Here is a 22436-nt window from a genome sequence, read left to right on the forward strand (position 1 = left end):
ATGGAGTGAGTGACATGAAACTAAAATGGAGGCGAGATCGGGGAGGAGGAAATCAGATTAATTGCCCACAGTCCAGTTGATGGCTCAGAGAGTAGCAGAACTACTAAACTTGTTGTTATTGCCCTATATCTCCCCCGAAAATATAAAAAAAAGAAAAAACTGAAGAGAATATCGAAGAAAAGCAAAGAAATTTAGGTTTCTTATTGTATACTCAGAAACACAATTTATCTATCCGAGGTCGTGACCAAAACACACACTGAGAAATTTGCTCACACAAATAAACAAACGTACTGAGCACAAAGCATTCACATACAGAAGTCTCAGTACAAGCTGGCATGTATAATGCATGGTTTCACTCAGTTGTTATTGTTCGTGAAATTTCTATAAATTATTCAGGAAAGTGGTCCTGAAATCCCCAGAAATGTTTTAGTGAGATGTTTTACAGAGAAGCATTTTTCTGCAACATTAATAGGTTCCTTGGTCGATGTTTTATGACTTGTCTCCTTGCAAATCCTTGACACTAACATCAATAACATGAATTTACAATTCAGATAAAATGATCTCCGTACATGCACATTCACGGCACACTATATTTAGAATATGAAAAATATACAGTGGTGAAAGTTGTGGAAATTGCATTGTGGCGTCCTCGTGTTTGAATCCTTTCTTTTGAGTGGCCCGAGGCTGGAAAATGTGCCCTGATGTGAAATGCCTGACATGATTTGACAGCACATTTGATAAACAAATCCTCTAAAGGCAAGTTTTTTTTCTTTCTCCGCCCCTTCTGTGCATGCATGTTTGTGTGTGTGTGTTTGTATGTGAACTCTGTGCTACATGCAAAATTGCCCCTTGGCTGCAGTCAAAATCCATGCAAAGCAAACGAGAGATGGCAACAATAGTTGAGAGGCAAGGAGGGAGGGATGGAGGCGAGGAGACAGATGGACAGTAGGACAGTCAGGAGGAGGAGGAGAGAGGGGGAAATGAGTTCCTGGCAGTGAAGACTGAAGTCACTATCAGCTGGAAAAAGAATAATGGCTCCAAATATTGGTTTGGTGTCATTTTTTCTATTCTGTGAGATGGATGTAAAAATAGCCGCATTTGTGTACCTGTACATGCTTGTGTGTGCGCCTCTGATGTATGTGTGTGTTTGTGTATGAGAGAAAGATCTGTATCAACAACAACTAGCTCCTGTCTCAGCTCGACACCGGCAGCATTTGATATGTCAGGGTGAAAAAGAGTGTGTGCCACCTAATTCGACGTGGACCCAGACTTGATTTTTCTCTTTTCTTAATGGTATTTTTAGCTCGAATCTGACTATTTCTTTGCGTTCCCCGGCATGTGAGAGACAGAAAAAGTAAGAAAAAGGTACACATACACACAAGAGGGACTGTCAAGGTAGGAGCTGAGACCATATTGGGATGCTCTATGAATATCAACTAGCATATGTTTCAGTGCCACACTATTCCTGCTTTCCTTTCATAAACATCCTCTTGGCACAAGCCGGCATGTGTGTTTCTTGCCCACATGCCAAGGTTTCCCATCGACACGTTCTTTTAATGATCCTGATTTTTCTCTCGTCTCTCTCCCCTCCCTCGTCCATCCTCTCGCTCTCTCTCTCCCGCTGCATCTTTATCACGCCGTGTACCTCTCCAATCCGCCCACCTCCCCTTGATAATCTTTCATTATATCTACTTTCAGGTTTGTTTACAGAAGTGTCCGTGCAGTCATCCTCCTCCTCTCCTCCCCTGTTTCTATCTCTCTCTAATCCTCTTTTATCGTTTCCTCTTCAGTCGTCCGTTGATTCCTGCACACTGAGATTGGATCAATCGGCTCTCCGCTTCCTCTCCTGTCCTCTCCTCCACAGCAACTTAGTTTCTGTTTTTCATTTAGAAGCACCCCCCCACCCCCACCCCCATCTCTTCCCCCTCCATCACTCCCGTCTCTTTCTTACTCCCTCGCTGCCTCGACATTCTTGCCTCCGCATTCCCTCTCCGCTCCCTTTGTGTTTTTTGTTTTTGACCCCTCCTTTCCCACAAACATTTTAATCATGTTCTGAAGTAAAGGAGCACAGAGCTGGTGTGTGTTTTCTAGTGTCTTCTTTCCTATCCTGTAGCTCAAAGCAAGATGTAAGTGTAGTGTTTCTCACTGTGATGAATGAAGTGTGTGTGTGTGTGTGTGAAAGGTCTGATCGACCCAGGATGTGATTGCCAAGGGCTTGCTCACCTGTTCAGTGTCTGTGCCTTTCACGCCCGCCGCAGCCTTGTTTTTTCTCTATCAAGGATTTGTGGAGGGGAGTATTAGTGTTTATATAGGTTATTGAGGATGTTGCTGTGGATCTCTGCGTGTTAGCACAATTTCACAGTCTCTTTCGAATCGTTCAGAAGTGTAGCCTCTTTCCTTCGGGCCGTTGAATCTTCCTCAGCTTGGGTGAATGATGATAGGGATGATGATAGCCTGTACTCCAGGGCTCCACAAGTAGCAACACCAGCATGGCTCAAAGCCGCCTCGGCATCCACATTTGTGTCTTCTTTGTGTGTGTGTGTGTGTGTGTGTTTGTGTGTGTGTGTCCTGCTGTCAAATTCTCTCTCTCTTGGTAAGGGGCTTTTAGGCCTGCCAACTCAAGTCATCTTCAGCAAGTGTCCAGAGGCCTAATTCTGAAACAGCCCCCCCCACACTCAAATGCTACAGTTGGGCAGACAGTCAGAAGACGGTTGCGGGCTCAAGGGTCCTTCTTCGAAGTCAAAAGCGACCCTGGTTACTCATGCAGGCAGTGGGTCATGCAAAAATAGTACTGTACCGTGCTGCACTTGCTTCAAATAGACAGGTAGTGGTTTTAATAGATGATCGGCGCGAGCAAAATGAGAATAAGTACGCTTTTCACAGCTCAGAAAAATCCAACAAAGTGTCCTTGATCTGTTATTAGAGCTGTACTATAACAATTATTACAACATGCACTTCACGGTTCAGTGATAGTAATGAGCACTTTTTAAGGCAGTGATGGACAGGCTGGCCTCATACAGAGTACCGACTGTATGAGCAGGATTCAAGGGAAAAGCTCCTTTCTCCTTCTCCCTCAGTTTCAAGCACTCTCTCCTCTGTTAAATGTTTGATCGCTTCCTTCTCAGTTCACACAGATCATCTTCAGCAAAGCCAGATGACAGCGTGTATTGTATACCTTCCGCTTTAAGGAGTGCTGTGATGGGCTGGCTCAGTGTGAAGAGTTGGTGGAAATGGACAGCCTTTGTATCCTGAAGGTAGACTTCACTGGTGTCGACTTCAGCAGGACAGCTGGCTGAGTGTTAGTGAGCGCCGACCTGAAAAGAGACAGCAGGCAAGAGTAGTATTAGAGGCTTCATTTTGAGATGCATTTGGGCAACGAGGTAAAATCTGTCTGATACAATGGGCCATTTGTAACACATCAGACGCGAAAAGACAGTGCACAACAAGGAGGATTAAAGGTCACTGATTTAGTTCACGACACTCTTTACAAATTTTGGATTACTGTATGCCGCTAATGGAGCCAGAGACATTATAAGAGAGAGCCAGAGAGACGTGGCACAGTTTTTGATGGAAGATTGTTCCAAAAGATGGATGGATGGACAGTGCTGTCTACAAGCCTTTGTTTCAAAATGTAACATGCAAATGCATGCATAACAAATGTAGCTGCATAAATACAGCTTAATCAAAATAAGTGAGCCGCGTGATAATGATGATGATGACACTTGCAGAAGTTATGCTAAAATATTTCGACATGTGCCAAGAATTAAGACCAAGTCTTCTGTAGTAACGTGTCTTAGAAGCTGCATAAAATGCATTGTGTCATTGGCTTTGGGGCCAGGAGAGTCAGTTTAAGTCATTCATGTATCTACATTTTAACGAAAGCCTCTTAAGTTTGAGTCGGCTTGTAGTTTTTACTCTTATTTCAAGCCATGTTAAAAGGTTCATTTTCTTAACCGCTGGAGCTTGTCACAGCTGTTTTAGGGTGAGAGGTGGAGTAAAAGCCACTCTATCACAGGACACAGAGAGACCATTCACACTTAGACATATGGCCAGTTTAAAATCACCAACCTTAAACTAATTTAAAGAAATGGATTCTGGATTAATAACGGGAAATTGTTCTCATAAATCTGTTGTGGTAATGATCATAGAGTTTATTATATTTCCACAAAAAGAATATTTTAAATATTGGCTTAATGCTTAATGTGCTGTAAATGAAACATCATCTAATATATCTTCATTTGTTAAACCTGTTTTGTGTAAATGATGCCAGCATGTACTGTTGAGTCTTAATGTTGGCACAATACAGAATCCTAAAAGGTACAGGCTAAATAATTATCCCCATCTGAATGGTTATACCTCTTAAAATTAAGTACCTCGTGAAAATACTTCCTGAAGGTCACCACTGCATATGCACAACACTGTGCTCCCAGTGGACACAAACCTCCCATTAAGGTAACTCCATATTTTATATCTGTGTTTTTTGTGTTTTTTTTCCTCTTCAGACAAAGCTTTGGAGCTTTCATTAACCATCACGCACTAAGTGCCTGTATCTTATGTGCAGAATCAAACCCCCCAGTGAACACTGGTTTTAGAGATATAAGGTTTTCATCAGGCATACTGAGTGTACAGAGACAAATTCATCAAGGCCATTAACTGCTCTGCTGCTCACATTCGCCTCTTCACTTCATCCCAAAGTAAGTAGACTACATAGCCAACTGGGAAATTATCATCCAGTTTGCTTAAACACAAATAGAGACAAATAAAGGCGCCCTCATTTTCATTTTCAAAGGACACGCGCTGCAGCTGAGAAGAACTTGGTCAACAGGCTTATGTCTGTACTCGTGTACATCCTCGAGGGGTGTTAAAAGCTGTGCACTCAGGGCGATGGTGTACAAGTTTTTGTTTCCCATGTGGTGTAACTGGTTCCACAGATGGAAACTGGATGTGCAGTTCAGTGAGGTGTTTGGTGAGATAAATGATCCTTTTTATAGGACGTCTTCAGATTGATATCCAGTTGATGCCTAGTAAACTTATTCATATGTGCAGACTGTGGCTAACTCGCATAATGAAAATCAAGCGACGTGGGGCAGAATGATAAAGAGGCAGTGTTTGCCAAATGTGTCGACTTTGTTATTGGCATTAAGGAGAAATGAGATAATGGTCTAAGCAAGGACTTGGTGCGGTACTCGTTGTTATTCAGTGCATTTGTAATTTGTTAAGGTCTAATAGTTTGCATTTTTGGACTTTAAAGTAGCTACAAAAATAAACACTAATTGGATGTCATCAGTCACATATTTACAGCAGATGTCACCTTTAATAACGTGAACTGTCATTTTAAAGCTAGTGCCTTTAATTAGTTGCAATTTCTGACCCAACTACTCTTAGACTCTGCACTAATCTTTGCATACCGCAGGCAAAACGTCTGCCTGCACTGGACAAGAAGTGACTATTGAGCATCGGCAGCATCTCCACAGCTGACTGCCATTGGCCATTAGACATCAATATGTGAAGCTCTATCTGTGTGATGTCAAGGCTGTCCTTAAAACTTTTTTTTGATGGAAGCAAGCCTAGCTAGTGGGAGTGTGATGGGAGGACGGCAGACATAAGGAGCATCTATCAGAGCAAGGAGCTTGGAGGCAAAGTACATGCTAGTCATTTGGCAGAGTATGAAAACGGCAGTTTGTCAGAGTTTTGAGGAAGGTTAGAGAAAGTTGCACTAAGGTAATGACTTTTGTTAGTCATAACTGCTTGAGAACATTAGGGAAATTGCAGCACTTTTCAGAGGAAATATTCATATTACATATTTATCCGTCTAAAAATAACCTTGTAGAAAGATGTTACACAAAACACAAATGGACAGACTTTGACATGGAGTCACGATGATAAAGAAGTTCAAGTGTTTTAGTTTATTTCCTCTTTCATGTGGTTTCAGTCCTCTGATGTTAACATTTTCTAGAAATGCACTAATTAGTGGTTTACAAGAATGATAAAATATAAAATTATGATAGAAAAGAGAGGTCAGCTGTTTCACAGTTAAGTCATTGAATGATATGAGGCGGGATCAGACCTTTAATATCAGGCAATGAAAATGGAAAAATGAAAACTACTCTCCGAGTGGTGGTGAAGGTTGAAAAGGTCTGACGAAAACAAGTAACCGAATGTCAAATAAAAAGTTCTACCTTACTGAAATAACTATCATGTTTCAAAAGGGACGGCGTTTTCTTTGAAGGCAAAGGTGTCTAGTTTCAGGTTTGCATATCGCTTTTCTTCTTGGTCTGCAACCACACCCCAATCAGTTGATGAATGCACATTTTTCTGTTGTTGATGGTGGTTATCATGGGGTCACTGACTGGTGACCCTGGGGACTAGGATTTGGCAGTAGATTTTAGAATGACTGCCAGCAACTACTTGCAACTATTCTGGGAGCATTTGTTTTTCCCTAGCAACCGGTGGTTGCCAGGTGGTCTACAACTAGTCTCTGGATAAAACACATCTTAGCTGAATAGTCAAAAAGTAAATTTAAAACAAGGTGGTGGTTATAGCTTGCAAAAGGGGAATAATTATTATCTTTTCTTAATCTTAACTGATAGCAGATTTTGAGTTTAGGACCATTTGTTGGATAAAACACTTCAAACCATATCTGATATGCTCATTTCCAGTTCCATATTTTCATTCTGGGACTCTACTGAGAGGTCAAGTAATCCCAAATTATCTTGTGCTAGGCTGTGGTGCAGCTTACATCCTTTCCCTTTTAGCTATTTTTCTTCTAAGTAGCTACCCCTTGTAAACCAGAAGTTTGTAGTTTAAGTGGGTGGCGCTGTGTTAATATAGGTTTTATGTTGTGGTTTACTAAATTTTACAATTAGACTTTATTTCATGTGAAATTCACCTGTAGAAAGGTTATATATAAAAAGTAAACCCATGTCTGCTATCGTAATATTATTTCTTCTAATATTATATCCTCCTCTTTACATAACATGTCACACTATCACTGAAACAAAGAAGCAGTAACAAAGAAAGCAGTAATCCATATCGTGTGCTGAGGTCAAAAACATTTCTGACTGACCCTTCACTTGCATGTCTTTTCTGTTGTACTCGGGGTTTTTTGTGTCTTTTTGCATAACAGAGACCGGAGAGAACATCTCGTTCCTCAGGGGGACAGAAGTCACTCAGCTCTTGTGAGCCAGTCTATAACAACTGTGTAGCCTACAGGCAGGCAACAGTATGTGACTTTCACTGTGGCATCTGTGCCTCTCACTCCTCTTTCCTTTGTGTAGTAATAACCAGATATTAGTGTTTTATTTTTCTTTGTTTGGTGCAGAGGCTTATAAAGGAGGCTAGAGATAATAAAACTGCATAAACTAATAAGTATGATTCTGTACAGATACTGCATCCGCATCTGAGCTCAGGGCGACTGAAGACTACAACAAAACAAATCTTTTTACGTTGTGGATACTTGTATGTTAAAGTAAAGTGTACAGATGAACAGTAAAATGATTTTTGAGACTACAGATGTACAGATGGTGGTAACATATGTGCATGAATACAGCCAGAGCATTCATATGTGCATTGTTAGTGGTCACCTTGTACGATTTGCGGTTGGAAGCTATAATGAGTGGTACTACAGCTGTTTTTGCTGGCATATTCATTTGTACTGACATGAGGTTCGCAAAGAGGAAATGGTGAGATTGAGGCTAAGTAGCATGAGTGTTTTTGCCATTTTCACCCCCCCCCCCCAAAAAAAGAAAAAACCTTTTCCAAATCCTCCTCCAGATGACCTTCTAGCTGCACTATCACAAATCTGACACACTGTAGTGGGGGTGGCAGGAAATTGACGATATCAAATCTCCATTTCCATCCACCCTTTGCTCCATCAGGCTGATCAGAATAATTGGGAAAATGGAAAGCAAAGAAAAGTGACAGCTGTGATACTTGGCAGTTTGCTCGCTCTGTGCGCTGGAGTGAGCTAGGACAGAGGAAGTGAGGAAGTAGGAGTTAGGGATTAATAGTTGCGGGGCTGGGGACCAAAGTCTGAGTACTTTGTAATCATGTGGCTGTCTAACCCCAGTGTTAGCGAGGTTGATGAGCATGCGTCCCTGCTGACACACACTCTCTCCATATCCACTCTGCTGAATATTAATATGGAGAAGAGAATTCCTCTGAGCCCCATTGTCAGACGGCCTATTGTTCTCTGCTGGCCTCCGCCTGGGCGCGCGTGTATGTGTGTGTTTTAGTATTAATGCGTAACTTGGTGTCTACATTGTGTGCTTATGCATATTAAGGCCATGTATTCATTGCAAGCGTGCGCTGGCTGCAGCAGAGCAGCCGTTAAAGCGGCAGTCGGGGAGATGAGGGGTGTGTTCGCGGCCCGCCATGGCCAATAAAGACAACTGGCCTGAGAACACTTGGACTAGCCATCAGGGCCCAACACTGGCAATTATTTCACCTAGAGGCGCTATCAGTAAAATGAACACTCTCATTAAAACCGTGTTCACATGTGTGTGCGTTTAAATGCGTGTGCGCACACCCAAGTCAATTTAGAGACACGGCAAATATATGGCAACACAACTGCTCGTCTTTCAATCAAAGGGTAATGTGCTGTTTATGATGTTTTGACTGCGGTTGTGTGCTTGCGCACATGAGTATTTACACACTGAGTTCTCTCGGTGTGCCCATGTGAGCACATGCGTGAGCGTGTATGTCTGTGTTAGCTGTGTGTATGCATCTGTATGGATTTATGTGTGTGAGTGTGTGACTGTTTAACTACCCCACACACGTAACCTCCCCATCTCTGCCTCCCTGTTTCTCATTTACTGAGCCAGCGCCAGTGAGAAGGAGTGTGGGGAAACGAGAAAACAAGTGATAGGAGGGGGAGGAGAATGAGAGATGGTGAAATAGAGGCGGAGAGGGAGGTGAGGAGGGTATAGGTTTATACAGGGGGAAAAAAATGAAGTGAGGCTGGAGTAAAAGGGAGAAAGAGAGCAGGGACGGCAGAGAAGAGGGGAAGATAGAGAAGCAGAGGCAGGAAGATGGGGGAAAGAGAAAGAGGCAGAGGAGGAGGCAGCAGATTTATGAAGCCATTGGAATGTAATTTGGAGGCAGAAATTACTGTCAGCCTGTGCAAGGTTTAAAGTCAGTGAAGCCTGAATCCAGGCCCTGCCTCTCTGTGTGTGTTTGTGTGGCAAGTATCAGACAAATGGATAGCAAATGTGATGCAGAGTAATACCACAGAAGCTCCGCAGTTACTTGTCATACACAATGAATGCCGTGTGTAAGTGTTTCTGCACACGCACGTTTTTTTACAACTACTCCATGCATGAGTGACATGACTGTATGGCATCAGAACACAACCCAGCATTCATATTTAACAGCTCATATTTCATCGATGCTTGAAGACACAGATACACCCCCGCACGCAAACACACACACTTGCACAAACACGGGCGCTGAATTCTTGTCAGGCTCTGAAGGCCATGACTCCGGCAGAATCAGTCGAGGGTGTCGGCGTGGACAGAACGAAGGCTGGAGGGAGCTGAGCGGGAAAGAAAAAGACAGAGAGCGTGTCAAGGATAGTCGGAGAGAAAGGTAGAGGTGGGAAATGAAAAAGATAGAGGGGGAGAGAGAGGGAGAGACTCTAAGAGGGGCTAAAAAGAAGAGTGAGAGGGATGTGACTAGCTTTCTAACGCAGCAACACACAGCTTCCATTTAGCATGAGAGGGAGGGGCGGAGAGGGAGAGAGATGAGGGAAGCGACAAAGCAGGAATAATCAGCAAACATCTGAAGGGAGGGAAAGGCTCAATACAGTATATTTTTTCTGATCTGCCGTTACTTTGACAGTCGGTTGTAATGCACACACTTGGGGTTGGCTCTATTTCTGCTGCTAATTTCTACATAGACTTCTCATCGATTAGTTGCAGTGAGCACAGAGGGCAAGCAGTTGAGACTGGAGTTATTTTTGAAATATTATCCTTTTGACAACACTTTCCTTAAAAAAGAAAAGAAAACCAATAGTGTTAGTCTGCCCCTCAATGCTTCCTGACCTCCTTAAACTGTCTGTGGCTCTCAGCCCAAAGCCCATTTGTTTGTACTGAAGAAGAACATCTTTAAAACTCCTTGGCAAATAATTAGTGCATTTGCTGAGGATTACATGGCAATGTATGCGCTTCTATTGACGGAAAGCACTCTTCATTTTAAAAAGCGTTACCTCCAGTATTATTGTATTTGTAATAATGAGGATCATTTATTGACATTGGAATGATTCCAGTCTACCTACTCCCAAATTCATAAAAAAAAAAAAAGCCTCCCCTGGTAATATTGGAAGTTCATTATTGGCTTGATGCAAAGCTTGGTGGGCATCCCCAGTCTGAATAGATGAAATGTGGACTTGCATTGCGTAATGCTGCAGTCACACTTGGGAAAATAGTGGTTAGAGACCACAACATGACAGAAATTATTGTGACCGTGTACAATGAACTTACAATCTCTGAGTCAGTCTCTCAGTCTGAGATTGAATGGGGTCAAGTTGGCAATTATGTGGAATCTGTTTGTGATAATATGGTGATTAGCTGTTATTAATACAGCAAATATGGCAAATCTGTTGCAGTCAGTGTTGCAAATCTGTTATTGTCACATATTAAATTTCATATTAACTAGAGGAAATTCAGAAATTGCTCCACAAATAGTGACAAAGCTGCTGCAGGACGACGGTTTAACTGCAAAATTAAATGGGCGCTCAGGAACCTTCCTTTTATGCAGGAATATAACCAAAATACAACTAGCTGGCAACCCTTTGAGTCGAGCCTCCTATAGATATGTGTGGTAGATGCTTTCATTGAACTTGGATTGACTGCAATGTGCTGGATCAGTTCAGTTCAATGTATTTATTTGAAAGGGACAATGCAGTTTAACGTAATTCCAGAACAGAGCACATAAAACTGATGTGCTGCACATCGAATTTAAGTCTACTGCTAATTTCCAGCACTTGTCCCTTGTTGGGCTTTTACATTAGTAACGCACAAGCAATATTTACAACTTTCAGTTAGATAAAACCATAATAAACCTGTACAGATGGTGATGGTCTGTCTGAGAGTCTAAGTTGGACTGTGATTGTTTGGCGACCTGTGCAAACACCTTGTGATCAACAGTGCCTGCCACAGCGATTTGGAATTGGTTTCCGACAGCAAAGAAAATCCGACGCAGTCACCCGACAGTCACCGATTTTCCTCTAAAGGCAGGAAGTTACCATCCTCTTTTACTTTAGTGAGACTGAGTCACAGACTGGAGCTTTTTGGGACATTTTCCAGATATGAGGTAGAAAATGTAACTAAAATTCAGAAAGTTCACCAATAACATGAAATTGACTTGTTTCATTCACTCAAAAATGGAACAAAATGTTTGTACAGAGATCCAAGTGCAGTAGTTTAACGCTGTGATACAGGAGCTTACGCGTGACAATAATGAAAATCTGAATTTTATTGCTTACATATTTGATTTCTCTTATGTAACAAAACTTTGTGTCTTCTTCTGTTGTTGCAAAATGAAATCCACAGTGAAATGTCAGTCTTTCTTTGTGCTGCTTGGTTTTGCCATTCCAAGCTAAGGACTGAATCCCTCACTGTATAACCGCAGGAATGAGAAGCAGTGCTCTGAAAATTACAACACGTTTGTTGTCGCACACATGGAGAGGGGGAAAAAATGTCACACTTCTGATAAATGTCAAGACAAATGTGTTTAACACAGCGACTGGGTAAGATCAGCTTCTTAAAGCAGATCAGTGCTTGGGTGGTTTACGCACCACCCAGCTGCTCCCCTAAAATGGATGCCTCTGAAACACACAGGCACACAAACACACAAAGTTCTCCAGATCTTTTCCACACTTTCTGAAACGAACGTCGACACCGTCACCCTCTCAGTCTCTCTTCTTGCTCTTTTGGCCTGTGGACTGACTTTCTCGCTGACACACAAACGCATCAGCTCTCAATTCTTTTCTCCTCGTTGCCAGTGATAACGAAAGCAGCACCATTATGCACTGTGACAACACTACCTCCCACTTACTCTTCAAGGCAGTTCATACCACAGTACAAACTCGGTTTCTGTCTCCGCCTGCTTCCCTCCATCTCTCTCCTCTCACTCAGAATAGTGTTGAGGTCAATTAGCTCTGAATTTGCTTATACACTTGGCTGACTGCTTCAGGATGCTGGAAGGTGTTAAGGAGCATCTGTAGATTATTTAAAAGGTTTTCAAACAGTTTTTTTTTTCTCTGACATCCATCCCCTTTAACACCTTCTCCTACTGTTTGCTATTTACATGTTTCTACATTTTTTTGGTCTCTCTTCAGTTCCCTTTCTTTCTTTGTCTTAGATTTTCTCTCTTTGTTAAGTAAAACTAAACTTTTTGCATTATTACTTTATTACAACAGATGGGTAAAGTTATTGTTATGTAAATGAAGCAGTTTTCTGCTAAAGTTTCAACCCCCCCAGATTTAAGTTTATCTTTGTTTTTTTATTTACAGACAATAAACTGAGTGTGATCTTTGAATCGTGGTTTAGTAGCAATGCAAATGGATAACTTGCCATTTGTAGGAGGTTCATAAATGATAAAAACTCCACCAATCGATCACGATCGTCACAGTGTTATCGCCACAGGCCAAAGATGGAAAAGCCACCAGCATCATTAAGGGGACAAATTATGCTGGCTATCTGGCCAGGTCCAACCTCAGTCGTGTGTGGCTGTGCTGAGCGGGGGTTATCCCCTCACGCCTGAGAGGATATGGGGCAACATGGTGCATTATTTCCAGTTTATCCTTCAGAAACTGTTCAATAAACATACTTCTGAGAGAAATTTACAGGCCAAGGTAATAAATGTTGGATTTTTGCATCATTGCTTGACTGTCTTGGTGTATGCCTTGGTGGTGTATACGTTTTGTGTTCTCCATCATATTTGGTGATACTAATTAAAGTCAAAATTTTGCCATTGTTTAAAAATTAATTAAGTTAGCTTAAGAATACCCTATGTAAGGTCCACCAACAGTAACATTTTTTTTCTCCAGCGTCACTGGAAGATGAGGATCTTACTGGCTCAGAAACAAAACCCAACTTAATTACTTGACATTTATATAAATATATGCTAGCTTAATCTATAATAATATAGCATTTAATGTATCAATTGTTTTTTTTTATTGTATTGATACTTCAAATCTCACAAAATATCCAATAACTAAAGCTTTAAGGGAGAAACTGCTGACCTGTGCATGCTGCAGGTAACCCTGCTAGAAAGAGAGAGCTGCTGTCTGCCTTCAGCAAAGGTAAAAAAAAAAATAGTTTGTGGCAAACTGGATAAATGATATTTATTTAAGGTTCCTAATTCAGTTATGCTGTCACTGGATTTGGGAGCAGGTGGAATAGACTGAATTTTCTTCACAATTAAAAACTCAGCAGGTGTTTTCGTGCACTTTTATTGGCACTTTAATGTGAAAATACTGAGTGGAAAAAGAAAATACTCATCAGTGAGGCTTAATTTCGCCTCACCAGTGAACACGATTAATGGAAACATCATTAACGGCCCTAACAGACCAGCAACTTGGCCAACAGACTTTTCTTTTTTCCCCCTGATAGATTTAAAATTTCAAAGATGGACAATGATATTTTTGACAACAAAATTTAAGAGGTTTAATTTTTTTTTAATCTTAACAATAGACTGCACACATAATTAATCTCGCATCGATTTAAGGACTATAAATCTAACCTAATCTGGCAACGTATCACCTGAGTAGCTGAGTATTGTTTACTCACAACTTAACTTAATTACATTTTTAGTTCATTATTTTACTTCACTTTTGTTTATGAATCAGCTATCAATTATAGCTACATGTCTGCAATTCTTACATAGAGGAAATGTTCTGTCATTTTTTTAATAATGCCAGCAGCATCCATCTGCCAAGTGTCAGTGATATTGGCAAGGTGAGTTGTCTGCACTGAGTCCAGGGGGTACTAAAGGGCCACAGCTACCCTGGTGTGTCTAAAGAAGTATCTGCTGTCGTTGCAGTAGACGTGGGAGCTGTCATACTTATGAAAATAAAGCTAATAATTTTGTTGGGGTGATTTTGTTAGTACAATAAAGGAACTACATCCGAATTTCATTATAGGATCTTTGGTTGCATTATGATTAGTGAAATAAATCTTGATTCTATCAGCATTGATGTCTTTAATATGGGTCAGCCCTACCTTTCATGTGCAGGTCTATTCATTTCAGGCCAGGTTATTGATGGTTTATTAGGTGGGATGTTAGTAAAGCGTGAAAATCGAAGACAAACTTTCTAAATTCAATCCTTTGCCGTCTGTGTCTGTGTGTGGTTAAAGTGTTTCTTGCTGTGCTTTCTTTCCTTCCCTGTACGACTCCTCCTCTGCTTCTTCGGAGCAAAAAGGACAAAACTCCAGCGGTGATAAGCTACTGAGAGGCAAGCAGTGCAAATGGGAAATTTCAATAGATGGGTCCCAAAACCTTCTGTCGAGAGGGAGAGAAAAGATGAAAAAAAGGAATGAAAGGAAGAGGATAAAGAGGAAAGATGGAAGAGGGGGAGCGTAGATGGAGGCGGACAGGGAGACAAAGTGAACTATAGAGTTTTTGCCCTGGAGGAAGCCGGTATCCAAAGAGAGAATGAACAGCAGAGGAGGCAGTAAACAAGACTTTGAGAGAGAGCGCTGCTGAAGAGGGGAAAAGAAGAAGAAGCAGAGGAGGAGGAGGAGAAAGAAGTTGGGTCATGATGGACTAAAGAGTCTAGGAGGGGAGCTGCAAAGGGAGGACAGCAGTGGAGATGAGAGACGTGAAGAAGATGGGTTGACGCACACATGCACAAACACACACACACACACACACACACACACACACACACACACACAAACAAACTCTCACACGACACCCAGAGTGAAGGTGTTTTGCATAAATATGGTGCGAATAATGAAAACGCTGGCGGCTTCATTTTAAACACAGCAGCTAATAATTAAAGCAGTCAGACCTCACACTGTGGGGCTACAAAGACAGCACACAGATTTTTTATGCATAAGCGGTAAATAAACTGTATTATCTCTCTAGGGGCTCTCTGAGGGCTGCGGCCTTGGGTCCTCGCAATATATTCACATCACTGTGAGCTTGAGCCCAGCTAATTCACCCACCCGCTCTACCTCCAATTAGGGTTAGACGGATACGCAGCCTTAATGATGAGTTTTCTTATCCCCCGATTGAAGTTGCTCCTATCCCCAAAGTCCTAGCCTTTCAATTAAAATTTGATCATTTTTAACAGCAAAATAAAAACTCCGATTTAAAATGATTCACAGGACAGAGAAGCCTTTCATAACTGTAATTAGACAGCGTTACACAGAAAAGCCAGTGAAAACCTCACAGATGAAGGCTTTTAGGTGGGTTGGCAGCTCCTTAAGGAAGGGTGAGGCAGGTTTCATTACAGGTTTTTACAGATTGACACCCTTGAAGCTATGAGTAACATCCTCCCACGCCATGTTGGAGTGATTTCTCTGCTCAGCCATCTGCAATAAAGCAAAAATATTCCTAAAAACATATTTAGACCGAGGCCTCCGTCACGTCGGCAGTGGACGATGCGACCTGGCTGGTGCCCGAATGAAACATAAACAGCTTTAATACCGGCCTGTTACGCTGGCCTAACACTGTTCTCTATCAGCACAGGAGGAATGCATCAAATTTATACGCTCAGAGAAACTGCACACCCATCTGCCTGCGGTATAATGTGCCAGGAGATGCTATGATATACCCCGACTCTCCGCAAAACACAAAATGCAGCCCTGCATGCACACACATCGTCTTGTGACAGTACGTGGATAAATAGTGCCATTAAATATGATTGAGGGGTTTTCCGGCTCTCTCTCCATCTCTTCCTGTCTGTGTCTCGCTCAGAATGAGGCATGCACAGGAAACACCTACAGATGGGTAATTTAAGGGCCGCACACCCTCTCACACACTCCACCAGAAGGCACTCTTAGATAGGTCACTATTACTCTCGCTAGGTTGAACTTGGCACTTATGCCTTTGGAGGAGAATCCCTGGAGTCCTGTGTGTGTGTGTGTGTGTGTGTGTGTGTGTGTGTGTGTGTGTGTGTGTGTGTGCGTGTGTGTGTGTGTGACAGACAAATCAAGTCATTTTTAATCCAATAATATGTTATGTACGTGTGGCCTCCTGGTGGCGGGCTAAAGCTCAAATCCAGCTGACAACCTTTCCTACATTTTGCCCACCAGTGTTTTATATCCCTTTCTATTACTTCCTGTCACTCTCCATTTCATTATTATTCTAGGGAAGGGGAAAAAAGGGAGCTAAACTTAAAAAGAGGACCACAAAAAACCCCAACTTGCATGTAGAAAGGCGCTGTTGCTGAGTAAAGAGGCTGAGCTGAAAGCACTTAGAGTCTGCCAGCTGTCTGTCGTTCTGTTTTCGCTGTGTTTATCTTTGTTCCTAATTGTAAACAGACAATGAGTACACTCCAGAGAAGCTATAGGGTAATTATCAATTCTTATTCAAGCTCAAAGTCTAGTGCAACCCATGCATACCTAAGAGATCTATTGGCATTCTATTCATCAGGTCGAGCACGTATTCCTGCCACTTGTCCTTACACTCATGCACCATCTTGTCTTGCTTTGCAGAAAGAGGAGCGTTTTCTGAACATTACTAGGTGTCATGACTGATGTGCATGTTTATGCACATCCACTGATGATTTCAAAGAGTGTTGCACAGTTTGTCTATAACGCTTTTCTGCCATAGGTGATTAGACATATAAGGCCTTGTGCACCTGGTGTTATAACACAACCAATCTCTGCTCCTTCTGGAAAACTGGTTATAAAGTCACTTAAACATATATTCACCAATAAAATGGAGGCAAAAACATCACTAAATAAGGGCAATTTATGCAAGGAAGCATGTAAAGGATAGAAATCAGATGCTTCCTACAAACTCACTTTTGTTTTAGAACACTTACTGTTTGCCATTAAGCAACGAGAAACCTCGGGACAAACCTGCCAGCAAAAAAACACAGCTGGTGCAAATCTCAAAATCGAAAATTAAGCTTTTATTTTTTTGATTTGTTTTTTTTAAAGTTCCAAGTAAATTACATGCACCACATGTCATTGCAACACTAATTTCTGCTGCAGGCAGAGCACTCAGACTGCTGCAACAGATGTAAACTGTGGTGCAACTAATACGAAAGTGGAAAACGTAGACAACCTCGAGCTTTTGTAACACTCGTACCTTTACACATTTTGGGTTCGTGTGAGGTATTCTTTTTTTTTTTTTTTTTAAATCATTTTAGATTTTCATTGATGTCATATATTGTTACGTGTTTTGAGTAATTTGCAACACACACAAAGAAAGACTCACAGAGGGGAAAAAATGGAGGATGTCACCCATCATGAAAATCCCATGTTCAGAAATGAGATGATGAATGGCTCTTGATACCCAAAGTAATCACTAAACCCTGGCCATAGGTTCCTGATTTATTCATTAATACTTTCATACCTGTCCCTCTCCATTAGCTTTCAGAGCCTTTGATCCAAAAGGATCAAAAAGAAATCCCTCTTTGCCTCGACTGAACTCCTCATCCAGACGATCACATCTTTGGTCTTTGCTTTTCCTTCACCACTGGGCTTGTTTTCTTTACAAACATTTTCTTTCTACAATGATTTTTGACACGGTAACAACCACAATTTGTCAGAAACTTCAGCTCACAGTGATGCAGTGTGATACTTTCTAATTACCTCCCATTAACCTCCAGTAAACATGCTTAATGACAACAGTTCATCTGTGGTTTTCTTCAGCGTGAGGTGCTACTGCTAATGGTATTTCTGGAGGTGTTTAACGCAGTAAGAACAGCAGAGGTGAAACCTTTTTGGCTAATTTGTTGATTAGGCGACCCACAGAAAATTATTGGCATAATTACTGTGATAATCAATTAATTGCTTCAGTCATATTTCAGGATAAATGGCTGGATATTTGCTGGTTTGAGTGGCTGAATTGTTAGATATTGGTCGATTAGTTCAGAATGGCTTGGAAGCGTATCACTCCCAAATCTCAGTTCCCTGCACTGGCTTCCAGTAAAATACAGAACTGAATTCAAAGTATCGACGATCGTTTATAAATCATTAAACGGCTAGGGCCCTAAATCTATATCTGAGATGTTTAATTGACACAAAGTTGGTCTCTAAGGTCTGCGAGATCTGGTCACCTAGAAGGTTCACAGATCTGAACCTAAACAGGGTGATAAGGCATTTTGCCTCTATGCTGCTCAAAGCTGGAACCAACCACCCACTGAGGTCATATCATCTCCAACACTATTTTTAAAAAGAAGCTAAAAGTAAAGACCCAGGACTACTTTACTCCAGTGTTAATTTCGTTGAACAGTAATTAGATGAAAACTAAAATATAAACTAATTCACAAGGACAGAAACTGTGATGAAATGTATTTGACGCTTTTTTCAATAAATAAAATCAATATGAAAATGTTCTGGAGAGACGAGATCCAATGAGAACTGAATAGGTTGTGTAGAAAGCGAGACGAGTTTGCACGTGATCCAATCAGAAGTAATCTCCTTATCCAGTAAGGTCAGAAGGGCACATTTGATCTGATGGTAGGGCTAGCTCCCACGCTCCCTGTTTCTTATGATGACGCGACAAAATGTCAGCGCTAGGTGGAAGAGAAGAGCAGACATATGGACGCATTTCACATTGTAGTAAAAACAGGATAAACTTTCACACTTTTAACTTTTAGTCTGCAGAATCTTTAGATTTGAAAACTTTAGCTTTAGTCTACAATAACCTAATATGATCAAATAATTGAAATTATGACTAAAACTAAATCAAAATGAACACTGCTTTTAACTAACCAGATTGCTGTACCATCATCATTATTATTATGATTATTTTGGTGTTACTTCATCTCTTCTTCTTTTATTTTTCATTTTAATTTTGTCTCATAAGGCGCCTTGAATGCCTGTAGTGTTTGAAAGGTGCTAAATATACAATATAAACTTGCCTTGCCTCGTTATATATGGTAGCTGATTTTCAGTATTGCGTGACTTCAGACTGTTAGACGTCAGCTAGTGTAATATAAATTACACGTAGGCGTGCGTAAAACAAATTGCCCATATTTTTAAAAATGAGTCATTTTCTCTTCCGTGTCTGAGGTTATTGTTAACAAAAGCCAAAGTTTAGACTGCATGTCTGAAAACTCTCATTAAAAAAAGAAGGCATGGCTCCATTTATTGACACCCTTTGTCGAGCTGCTTCTCAGCATCTTCCATATGTTCCTTAAATAAAACATCAATGAAATTTTTACTTTTTAATAAACAGCCAGGGTTCATTGGTGCATTCCTGTCACGTCTGTTCACAGTCTCTTTATGCATAAATGAGAATTTTAATGGAACAGAACGTAGCTAATTTCTTGTTTTTTGCTGTTACTCAGCTCATTCTGCCGTTTAATCACAGGTGCCAGTATTTCTGGGGGCGCCTTTGGCTGGTGTAAAGCTAGGTATGAGAACAGTGCGGGCGCTCTGAAGTCATCTCTGCTGCTCAAACAAAAGCTCATCTCTGAACTTCCCTCTGCGTGACTCCTACGCTCTCTGACCCGCCTGCATCTCCCACACTCTTCCTCTGCTCCAACAAATAGACTGACGCACATACTCAGACACACACATGCACATAATGCAATATAACAGAGGATAATGTAAGGCCACTGTGTTTTTGTGTGTGTCTGAAAGCATCCCAAATTGTTAAAACCTTTCCGTGTGTAATGCATCCAATGCACTGCTGTTCTTATCTGGCGTTTCTGTGAGACATACAGTATTTTTTTCAGGTTATCTGGGATTTGTATTTATTATGCCTTTCCAAGACGGTTTCAGCCAAAACATTGCATTACTGCAATTATATAAAAAAAACATGGATTGTTTCAGTGCCACATAGCCTCCTACAAAAGCTTGCATAGAGAATAAATGGATATATCTTGGAACAACATGTGTCTTGAAACCAACATATCTAGTTCCTGGCCTTCCTGGTGTATGTAGAAAGCAGTGTTTACTTCATTAAAATAATAACCCTATCTATATATATGTGAGTAATTTGATCACATGTGATTGGTGCGGTGTCTAAACAGCCCACAATCTGTCATCAGATTTGATTCACATGCCACTAAATCCTGCCTGCTGTACTGAAACATGTGCCCTTTACCCTTTACTTTTTGACTAAGTGATAAAAGGGAAAGCAGAAGAGTGAGGGGAAAAACGTGAAATTAAAATGTGAATTTTAGCCATGCTGTGAGGCTGAATGGTAAAATAACTAATCTAGGCCTTTAAGGGAAAACATATAACCAGCTAGTTGAAAGTTTACCTTGTAGTCGCTGGGTAGTTCTACCTCCAGCTCCTGGTTTTGTTGTGATAGCTTAGATTTGATCTCAGTTCAGGCAAATAGTGAGCATGCTTATCATCACCAGGTGTAAACAGTACTACAGTTCGGTACAGTCTGTACTTGTTGAAGTTTTGAGGTCACAGTTCGGCACAATTTCCAGGAAAGCATCACAAACAAAGAAACTCAAACAGCCCCTCGATCAAAACGCTGACTGAAAGACTGAAGCCAATCAAAGACTAACACAAACATGATGAAAATCTAAATAATATGGCATCTCATCATTAAACAAATTAAACTAGACGGGCACTCAAATGTTATTGATTTATCTCGCAAATTTACAGAACGTTATCTGTAATGGGCTTTTGCTACACCTCTGCACTTTCATGAAAATCAGCCTGGCAGTTTTTGCATAATCCTGCTGACAGATAAAAACAAACCAATAAACAGCAGAGTTAAATTCACCATCAAGACAAAATTCTAATATAAATCAACACCGCCTTACTTTTTGTCAACGCTGATCTATCTGTTTTGAATAAACTTTATTAGAGTTGTTGCTTGATTAAAATTAACTGGAGCCTTGATGCTTCTGTTCGAGGTAAGTTAGCACATTATACAAGACAGTTTCTGATGCTGTCATTCATGTTGCGTTCAGTCACTTACTACAGTGATTTTAGTCATGCTACCATGAGTCAGGAAGCGCACGTCTTTATGTTCAAATAAAGCTCTTTTAACCCAGTTGAACTCTAAACAGCATATCTCATCTTTATGTAATGAACTTCAAGAATCTGAGTCAGTTTGGGACTCTTTGATGTTTTGAAGCATCAACGTTCAGCCCCTACACAAGAGTCGAAGCACTGCTCGAGCACCTGGGATTGTATAGCTGAAAGACGACAACATTTCCAAAATGGATCTCGCTCTCTAGATTTTCTTTTATGTGGACATTATCTTTTATAATCAAAACTCTTAGAAAGAAGGAATTGGATTTGATTAAGGTGATGCAGATAACAAGTTAATACCTGATTAATAGGTTTAAATCTAAAACAGATTTACACCACTCAGCATGTGGTTTTTCAATTAGCAGCTTTTTCTAATCAACACTCTTTTTTGGGGGGTTTTTTGTTTTTGTTTTTTTTAGCCTGGGACAAATATTTACACATATGTGCTTCTGGCATGAACAACATGAGGGATCTGTACAGTACGATTAGTTATTCTGACTTGTAAAGAAGGAGCTCAGATCAGAGTTAAAGATTTTTGTCATCATCAGTTTGACTGTTTACCTCTAAATGAGCTTTGTGTTCCCCTCCTCGTGTTAAGAGAAGATAAAATGTGCCGTAATCCTCAGTAAATTATCCTGGGTGCTGTCTCAGTCTGAGTCTCTGTAAAGCTGTTCAGGGCACGGTTATGAAATCATTGTTTCGGGGGCGGGTTAAACTCTAAATCTGGCTACAAGTGCAGTATTTCCCACACATGGGCTTTAATAGTGTGGTGTGACTAGAAACACTAATGTGCAGGTATATGTGGAAGGCCATATATAGCAGACAACACTCTTCTGTTGGGTTGTTCTGTTTATTAGAAAAAGAAAGTACGTCTTAGTCCCACAGACTGTACTATTACATAAGCTTTTAAACTGCTGACAGGTGATGTGAATAACATCGATCATCTCACTGCAACGCAATAGTTTGCTGGTGTTTGTGGATGATGCCACGCACCAAGCACACCACCATGTGGTCCACCATACTATAAAGACTGCACGCTAGCAGGTCAAAGAATACCACAAACATCCCAAGGCATGCTCAGATAGAAGGATCTACAGTATGCATCAGAACACGTGGGCTCAGGCATCACAGGACACCGCCAGAGGTCCCATGACTGTGGCCTGATGGGTCAGAGCTGGTTTAGAGAGGGAGCGACGGGGACTTGCACAATATTAGACATTTGCTTTTAATCTTGTAGCTGTCAGTATTGGTATATCAGCAAAAATACCGAGCCCTGTACTGTTTTTTTTTTTGTTGTTTTCCCCCCCC

General features: G+C 41.0%; 2 protein-coding genes across 3 annotated transcripts in view; one reads left to right on the forward strand and one right to left on the reverse strand.

Annotated features, from left to right (window-relative positions):
- Positions 1-22436, forward strand: part of macrod1 (mono-ADP ribosylhydrolase 1) — a 146867-nt gene that overhangs the window by 38009 nt on the left and 86422 nt on the right. The gene's annotated exons all lie outside the window — the stretch shown is intronic.
- Positions 1-22436, reverse strand: part of flrt1b (fibronectin leucine rich transmembrane protein 1b) — a 31432-nt gene that overhangs the window by 5636 nt on the left and 3360 nt on the right. Inside the window, 1 exon segment of the mRNA XM_005467523.4 lies at positions 2224-3314. The gene's annotated coding sequence lies outside the window, so the exon portion shown is untranslated.

Source organism: Oreochromis niloticus, linkage group LG2, assembly GCF_001858045.2.
Source record: "Oreochromis niloticus isolate F11D_XX linkage group LG2, O_niloticus_UMD_NMBU, whole genome shotgun sequence".
Classification (NCBI taxonomy): domain Eukaryota; kingdom Metazoa; phylum Chordata; class Actinopteri; order Cichliformes; family Cichlidae; genus Oreochromis; species Oreochromis niloticus.